Source organism: Neoarius graeffei, chromosome 3 (assembly GCF_027579695.1).
Source record: "Neoarius graeffei isolate fNeoGra1 chromosome 3, fNeoGra1.pri, whole genome shotgun sequence".
NCBI classification, from domain to species: Eukaryota; Metazoa; Chordata; class Actinopteri; order Siluriformes; family Ariidae; genus Neoarius; species Neoarius graeffei.
Genome location: NC_083571.1, coordinates 62,083,445 through 62,092,682, shown reverse-complemented (window position 1 = coordinate 62,092,682; position 9,238 = coordinate 62,083,445).

Genomic DNA, 9,238 nt, shown 5'->3' with positions numbered 1-9,238 from the left:
TTCCTCATACCGTACCATTTGTAAATTAGTTAGTTAGTGTAACTTCCATGCTCACTGCCCATTTGTGCATTGTGTAGTGTTTGCATCTTCAGTCAAGTTGCAAAACTGAACAGCACAATTTTATGTGTGTGTTTGCACTCTACCTAGACCCTCGAGGTGAACTTAGAGAGATTGTCTGCTGAAGTGTCTTATTGTGTACCTTGGGGAAGATGTGGACAAACTCATCAAGGAGTATCTGGTAAGTAGTTTTGCATTAATCTCTTAAACTGGTATTTTTAAACTTTTTTTGGTGTCTAAATGACTAATACGTACAAATAGTACCTATTTGTCACAGGAGTTGCTGATCTGCTACTGCCTGATCTGTTAGTTTGTTTGTGACTTAGTTTAGATCCAAACTAACCCTTTAAAACACTGAAGTCACACAATCATATAGCTATATAGGATACATGATAGCTATTATCAGTACTTGTATCAATATTTTACTTGTGATAAAGTCAAACGTTATGATAAAAAATATTTAGAAAATCCCCTGAGGAGGTATCTGCTGGACTTTGCAAGTCATAACATTTTGACATCATTATAACACTACTTTTAAGGTTTTTATGCATATGTAATTGGGAGAATTGTTTGTGCTGATCACTTTTTATATTGGATGATTTTTTTTATATTGTTACATCAGATACTGGTTTCATCAAAATGACTGACTAATAAATGGCTTGTCCTTTATCAGGTTGTTCAGAGGGATCAAGCAAAAACAGAGCTCAAGAGATGTACAATGGCAGTGTTTGTCATCCGGCCAGAGGAGGATCTTCTCCAGTCACCAGATGACATTGGGATTGTTATTGAAGGTGAAGAAGTCCTCAACAAGTTGCCATCAGTCGCACATGAGTGTGCCATGTTATTTGGCATCATCTATGCTCTAAGCCTGAGCTATCCAAGTGAGCTCAAACACACTTTTGATGCACTTCAGAAAATATTCATGGGGATAGAACCAAAGAAAATGACTCGCAGAGTGTTCAGTCTGAGTGTAAAGCTCTAAATATTGGATTAGTCCAAGAGAGACATTTTGATACAGCATGTTTTTGTTCTGTTTTACAGCTTGTATTAAAATATATTCCATGATAATAGAAGTTTACAATTGAACTGCTTTTTTCCTAGGTTAATTTGTTTGGTTCCTGGATCTCGCATTTGTAGTGGTTCAAAATAATGTGACATTCATACATTCTGGTCATATTATCAAAGGATAGCTATGTTTTAACACTGTTAAAAACTGTGTTTTTATACATTTTAATGGCTATTATATGTTTCAAGTTTTAAAGAAGAAATTTACAAACAAGTTTTATGTGTTAAGAGTGTGTTAACCTTTTATGGTTAAAGGGTAACTGTTTTTTGGAGGTAAATGATTGATTGGACAAAAATCTTTTCAATTGGTCCACTATCCACAACCTTATGGATAGGAATTCTATGGAGATAGACTTTACTGTTGTATTAGAATAGTACTAAAGTAGAATATTGAGATTTTATAGATAGAAAAGTGAGATTATTGTTTAACCAGAAACAGCAGTTATATCACTGTATGCAATTTTACCTCACAGAACACGGGAGTTGTTGGTCTATTGCTGCCTTGATCAGTGCAGTTTGTGTTATTGTGTAGTAGTTTTATTTATATAACAGCTCTGATCTACAACCACTGAAAGTCACACGGTAACACTAATTAACCAATCGAGGCAGCTGTAGACTAAAGGCCAATTTATGCTGACAACCCAGTCCTCGCAGATGGCGTCGCAGATGGCATCTGCGAAGCCCCCCCCCTTCGCAGACGCTCTGCGCGCACCTCCCAAAAATTGTGACCACCGCAGACAGCGTCGCAGATAAGAGGGCTCTGATTGGTCCACTCTACATCTGCTGTACACGCACTTCCGCTTCCCTACTTTCCCGGTTTGGTTTATTTTCACGACCGCCATTTTTAAAAACACGAGCGAAGATGGAGCAGCACGAAGAGCGGTTGATCGAGGAAGTGAGGAAGTACGTACATCTATACGACTCCAGTTCTAGTCATTATAAGTAACCGGAGGATAAACACTCCACTAACCACACCCACCAACTACTCCTAGCGATTTCACGACTTCGCGCCCCCTTGTGTTGTGGTGGTGAATAACATCGCGCACGCCTATTACTCCCCGCTCAATGATAAATTACAACTGTCTGCGAAAAGCTATTTGCAAAAGCCTTGTCGCAAGAGCATGCAGAGCCCTTAAGCGCTCTGTGTTCTGTTCTGTTCTTCTAAAATTATTGTTTTTGTCAATGGGGTCTGATGACTTTGAACACAGCAATATAACGGTTATTTCTGGTTAAACAAAATGGATCTTACTCTTTAACAAAATGTATATCTGTAGGAATCCTATGTTGTCAGGCACCGATAATAACAATCTGAACCTGCTAGTGTCAAAAACAAACAAATACTTTAATGGGCATACTTTGACGTGCACAACTGCCCCATTTGATTACACTGCAGCAGTTGTTCAGTGGTTGCCAGGAACCATTCGTCCTCAGTAGTGGACTGACTGAAAAGATTCTTGTCCCTGTCAATCACCCTATTTACACCCAAAACCCCGGGAAAATAAGGCCCAGGTAAAAATAGATTTAAAAAAACACATGGAAAAGACCATAATATTTTTTTTCTATTGATGTGTAAAACTCACTGCTTTACTGATTGCAATAAATGCAGGTTTGTTAACATGCATAAAAGTTGATGCATATTTCGAAAAGACATCACAATAAAAGGTGGGCGGCACGGTGGTGTAGTGGTTAGCGCTGTCGCCTCACAGCAAGAAGGTCCTGGGTTCGAGCCCCGGGGCCGGCGAGGGCCTTCCTGTGTGGAGTTTGCATGTTCTCCCCGTGTCCGCGTGGGTTTCCTCCGGGTGCTCCGGTTTCCCCCACAGTCCAAAGACATGCAGGTTAGGTTAACTGGTGACTCTAAATTGACCGTAGGTGTGAATGTGAGTGTGAATGGTTGTCTGTGTCTATGTGTCGGCCCTGTGATGACCTGGCAACTTGTCCAGGGTGTACCCCGCCTTTCACCCATAGTCAGCTGGGATAGGCTCCAGCTTGCCTGCGACCCTGTAAAAGGATAAAGCGGCTAGAGAGATCACAATAAAAGGTCTTTTTGAAAAGAATATTCCTGTCTTTACTTCTAAGTAAACAACATGGACTGTAGCAAAATGTTTTTTAGTTTTATCCGAAGTGAAAATTCTACTATTGTATTAAAGTACATCTAGCTTATGTTGTAGGTAAAAATTTAAGTTGTAAAAATGCAAAAAAAAAAAACTATTATATTAAGTAATGTTTTGGCTTATGATCAAATAAAATGTATTGATTCGGTTTAAGTAAAAATTTTAGTTTGTACTGAATCAGAAGTTTAACTTGGAAAAAGTTAATAAAAACACTTGTAACATAATTAGTGTGTTTTAATAAGTTTCTTCCAAAGTAAAAATTATACTGAGATCTAACAGAAAATATTAGGATTTTCTAAAGTGAAAAAATAAGTTGTAACAAAGTAAAAAAAAAAAAAATGGTGTATGCTCTTTAGCAGAAATTATGTTTTTACTTTGTGTGAATGTAAATTTTTACTTTAAGTAAAAATGAATATTTTGGTTGATATTAAATTAAATTTTCAGGTTTCAACCAAATCATAAATATAATTTGAGAAAAATCAATAAATGTAGATGTAACAAATTAGAGTAATTTTTTTTTTTAAGTTGGTTCAATGAAACATTTTTTTTTCAGTGTATGAAAGTAGAAGATTCTATTCTTGGTAGGGCTGCAGTCCAGAACATTCATTCATCTTCAGTGACCATTTAAATATGCAGTATGGTGAGATGGTGATCTTTACTAAAGATAAATGAACACATTGTTCAACAATGTTTTGTTTCCAGTTTGTTTGGGGCATTTCTTGCACAGCAGGTCCTACCTCATACCACCATCTGATCATCTGATAAGTGTGTGGCGTAATCCAATGACAAAACAATACAATAATATCTTACTGCTATATTTAACGACAAAAAGATAAGTGAATGATGACGTGTGTATGTTTGGATTCTAGCAAGAATTAGGATGAGATTTCATTGACAAAAGAAAATTGTTTAACTTTAAAAAGGTCAGCCATCAACATCAAATAACAGATTCGGTCCATTTTTGTCTCCTGTCATCTCCTGTAGTCATTTTTTTAATGACTGTAGGCTGTGTATTGAGCATGTGGTTGTGGCTAGAATGAATGTCTCATTCAAACTTCTTTTCAGAAGTAATTATCATACACGTGTCATCAAGTAATTGATTTTGATTAACTCCAAATAAAGATCAGCTGATTCTGTAGGATTTTCTTTACATTGTCCTGGTTTCAACAGACAAGCCATGGTCTGCAGCATTACAACAACATTGAAGAAGCTGCAGAAATATCTGGCAATTACTGGTAACTTACCTGTATGTGACAACAGTCTCATATTTTTCACATTTCAAGGCTATAGAGAAAGGTGACTTGACAAAAACCCATTGTAACACTCTTGTGGTTCATGGGGAAATTAGTAATCAGAAGAAAGGCTTGTGACAACTTGGGGTGAGATTATTTTACTTTGAGCTTTTCAGCTACCTTTAACGCTTCACACATGCATGCACACACATAGCACTGTGCTGATTCTTTCTCTCTGCTCACCGGCTTCTCTGCATGCACACAAAAAACACACATTAATGAATAGCCGGTGATTAGACACAAGTGAGATTCATCATGTGTTACCTGCTGGTTCTACCTGACTCCTCTCTACCCACAGCTGACGCACAATCACACCCCAGCTGCCACACCCATCTTCGCAAAACCTGAGGAAAAAAAGCAACCATTCAAGCCTGATTAAATCACCTCAATCCATGTGGTAAAGTGTGTTATGGTGTGATGAGACCAAGGTAGAATTTTGTGGGCATAATTTTGTAAGATATATTTCATTCAAAAACAACTTTTTCCTGTATTTTGACTATTTTCTACATTGTAGAACAATACTGAAAACAATAACATATGGAACATATATGGAATTATGTGGCAAACAAGAAAGTGGGGGGGCACGGTGGTGTAGTGGTTAGCGCTGTCGCCTCACAGCAAGAAGGTCCGGGTTCGAGCCCCATGGCCGGTGAGGGCCTTTCTGTGTGGAGTTTGCATGTTCTCCCCGTGTCCGCGTGGGTTTCCTCCGGGTGCTCCGGTTTCCCCCACAGTCCAAAGACATGCAGGTTAGGTTAACTGGTGACTCTAAATTGACCGTAGTCAGCTGGGATAGGCTTCAGCTTGCCTGTGACCCTGTAGAACAGGATAAAGCGGCTAGAGATAATGAGATGAGATGAGACAAGAAAGTGGAAAACAAATGTTTGCTATTTTAGATTCTTCAAAGTAGCCACCATTTACCTTGATGACAACTTTGTACACTATTGCCATTATCTTAACCAGCTTCATGAGGTAGTCACCTGGAATGCTTTTCAATTAACAGGTGTGCCTCATCAAAGGTTAATTCAAGAAGGCTGTATGACGAGGTGAAGGCTGATAACAGGTATCATGCCTCAATGAGCGTCACAAAGACAAAAATTCATTGTGGTGTCATATAGCCTATAAAATCCCCGAACCAACACAAGTGTTGCTTTAGTAGGTTAAATATTGGGACTCTGACACTAACCTGAGACTGAGAATTTAATTTATAAAACTCTAACTTTACTCTGACAAAGACTGCAAAGCAACTTGGTGAGTTGCATATTCATTATAGATAAAAGTAATGCAGATATTCCTATCCATGAGATAATTATTATAAATTATGTGAGCATTAGACTAGTCTTAAGAAAATATTTTGTCATTCATTGAAATGTCATTTTTATTTTGTGCTTGTTTTATCGAATGTATGAACTATCATGTGTGATTATAGATATAAAGTTTATTTTAAATGTGATTCAGGTTATTTAATAATTAAAGCCGCACATTGAAGTTTAAAAAAATTTAGAAATGTATTAAGCTTAATAACTCTCAAACATGACGCTGTGTAAATAAAAACACAATGCAATGCTTTGCAAATCAAATAAACCTGATATTTCATTGAAAATATAAGACATATCAAATGGTCATACTGAGAAATGGTGTTGTTTTTTGAGAAATTTATGCTAAGTTTGAATTTAATACCAGCAGCAAAACATTTAAAAATAGTTGGGAGAGGTGCAACAAAAGACTGGAAAAGTTGTGTAAATATAAAAAAAAGAAACCTAATTACTTTCATGAGTAACATGATTGGGTATGAAAAGAGCATCCCAGAGAGTCTATAATCAGAAGTACAGATGGGAAGGGGTTCACTGCTCTGTGAAAGACTGTGTGAGCAAACAGTGCAACAATCTAAGAATAACATTCCTCAATGTAAAATTGCAAAGAATTTAGGGATTCTGTTTTTATTTACCTTTTTTCAAAAGTCCCAACATTTTTGAAATTGGGGTTGAATATCTGCTTCAGAAAAAAAAATCAGATGCTTCAACTCTAAGCTGTAAGTTGCTTTAGGTTTAGTTGTTGAATATACTAGGTAGTTAAGCTCATATAGCAAAAGGCAAAAGGCATTCGGAAAAAATAAATCCTTCCAGGTGAGTTAGTTTTTGACAAAAACTTAGCAAGACATAGAAATCTGTTGGCACAGTCATTTTCCAGTAACCTACAAAAATTATGTAAAGGTTTTAGTGAAAGAGCAGAGGAAGGCATCAGAGCTTAATGCCCAGGAGTATTCAATATTATATCTTCTATATACCTGCAGCAGTGTCATTTCAACTGTAACAGCCACTGCTGTGAAAACTGTTTAAAAAAATCTATCCCCTTAAATATTTTATATAAATAGTATAGTTACAATACCTAGCTATTCAAATCAATATATAAAAATGTGCATACAGATAATCGGTGGATTTCAGTCTTAAACTGCTGTTTATTATTATTAGTGGAGAATCCTGGAGATATGTCTGTTTGAAGGGAGGGAGTTTGTACAACATCTCATCTCATTATCTCTAGCCGCTTTATCCTTCTACAGGGTCGCAGGCAAGCTGGAGCCTATCCCAGCTGACTATGGGCGAAAGGTGGGGTACACCCTGGACAAGTCGCCAGGTCATCACAGGGCTGACACATAGACACAGACAACCATTCACACTCACATTCACACCTACGGTCAATTTAGAGTCACCAGTTAACCTAACCTGCATGTCTTTGGACTGTGGGGGAAACCGGAGCACCCGGAGGAAACCCACGCGGACACGGGGAGAACATGCAAACTCCGTACAGAAAGGCCCTTGCCAGCCCCGGGGCTCGAACCCAGGACCTTCTTGCTGTGAGGCGACAGCGCTAACCACTACACCACCGTGCCGCCGTTTGTACAACAATATGAAAAAAAAATTCCCAGACAGATTTAAGTGTTGAAATTTTTTCAGAAGTGAAGAGGCAAATTTTCAGGAAACACTTGGTGAAAAAACATGAGATCACAAGTAAAACTCTGTTGAATGCAGATGAAGGACAAATTAAAATGAAATGCAATTGACCAAAATGTGAAAAGAAAAAAAAACAGAATTTGACAGATTTGTAAAATGTTTTGATTTGAAAAACTTGTCTAATAACTTATTCGGTATCATTGAAGGGTATTCTTGGAAAACAAACAGGATGAAGAGAAAAGAACTGATCCTGATAATACTGAGTAAGTTCTTGATCCAGGCCAGTATTATTCACACATCATTTCACACACAATTTCTTATTGCAGATTTTGTCTGATAGGTTCTAATAATAACTCTTGCACTCTAGGTAGCATTCTGCAAATCATATTTGGACAATCAACAACTTGGGCAACATCGGCAAGCACTGAAACAACTGCAGGTATGACATCAGAGCCACAGTCAACTTCTCCATCAAGATCAACTACAACAATCACACTGGAAACATCAACAAGTGTTACATCAGAGCCACCATCAACTTCTCCTTCAGGATCAACTACAGCTATCACAATGGAAACATCAACAGGTGTTACATCAGAGCCACCATCTAGTTCTCCTTCAGGACCAACTACACCTGTTCTCCAGGAAACATCAACAGGTATGACATCAGAGCCACCATCAACTTCTCGTTCCGGATCAACTACAGCTATCACACTGGAAACATCAACAGGTGTGACATCAGAGCCACCATCAACTTCTCCTTCAGGATCAACTACAGCTATCACACTGGAAACATCAACAGGTATGACATCAGAGCCACCATCAACTTCTCCTTCAGGATCAACAACACCTGTTCTCCTGGAAACATCAACAGGTGTTACATCAGAGCCACCATCAACAACTTCTTCAGGATCAACTACAGCTATCATACAGGAAACAACAACAGGTGTTACATCAGAGCCACCATCAAACTCTCCTTCAGGATCAACTACAGCTATCACACTGGAAACATCAACAGGTGTTACATCAGAGCCACCATCAACTTCTCCATCAGGATCAACTACAGCTATCATACTGGAAACATCAACAGGTGTTACATCAGAGCCACCATCAACTTCTCCTTCAGGATCAACTACAGCTATCACACTGGAAACATCAACAGGTGTTACATCAGAGCCACCATCAACCTCTCCTTCAGGAACAAGTACAGCTATCACACTGGAAATATCAACAGGTGTTACATCAGAACCACCATCAACTTCTCCTTCAGGATCAACTTCAGCTATCACACTGGAAACATCAACAGGTGTTACATCAGAGCCAACATCTAGTTCTTCTTCAGGATCAACTACAGCTATCACATTGGAAACATCAACAGGTGTTACATCAGAGCCACCATCAACTTCTCCTTCAGGATCAACTACAGCTATCACACTGGAAACATCAACAGGTGTTACATCAGAGCCACCATCAACTTCTCCTTCAGGATCAACTACAGCTATCACACTGGAAACATCAACAGGCGTTACATCAGAGCCACCATCAACTTCTCCTTCAGGATCAACTACAGCTATCACACTGGAAACATCAACAGGTGTTACATCAGAGCCACCATCAACTTCTCCATCAGGATCAACTACAGCTATCACACTGGAAACATCAACAGGTGTTACATCAGAGCCACCATCAACTTCTCCATCAGGATCAACTACAGCTATCATCCTGGAAACATCAACAGGTGTTACATCAGAGCCACCATCAACTTCTC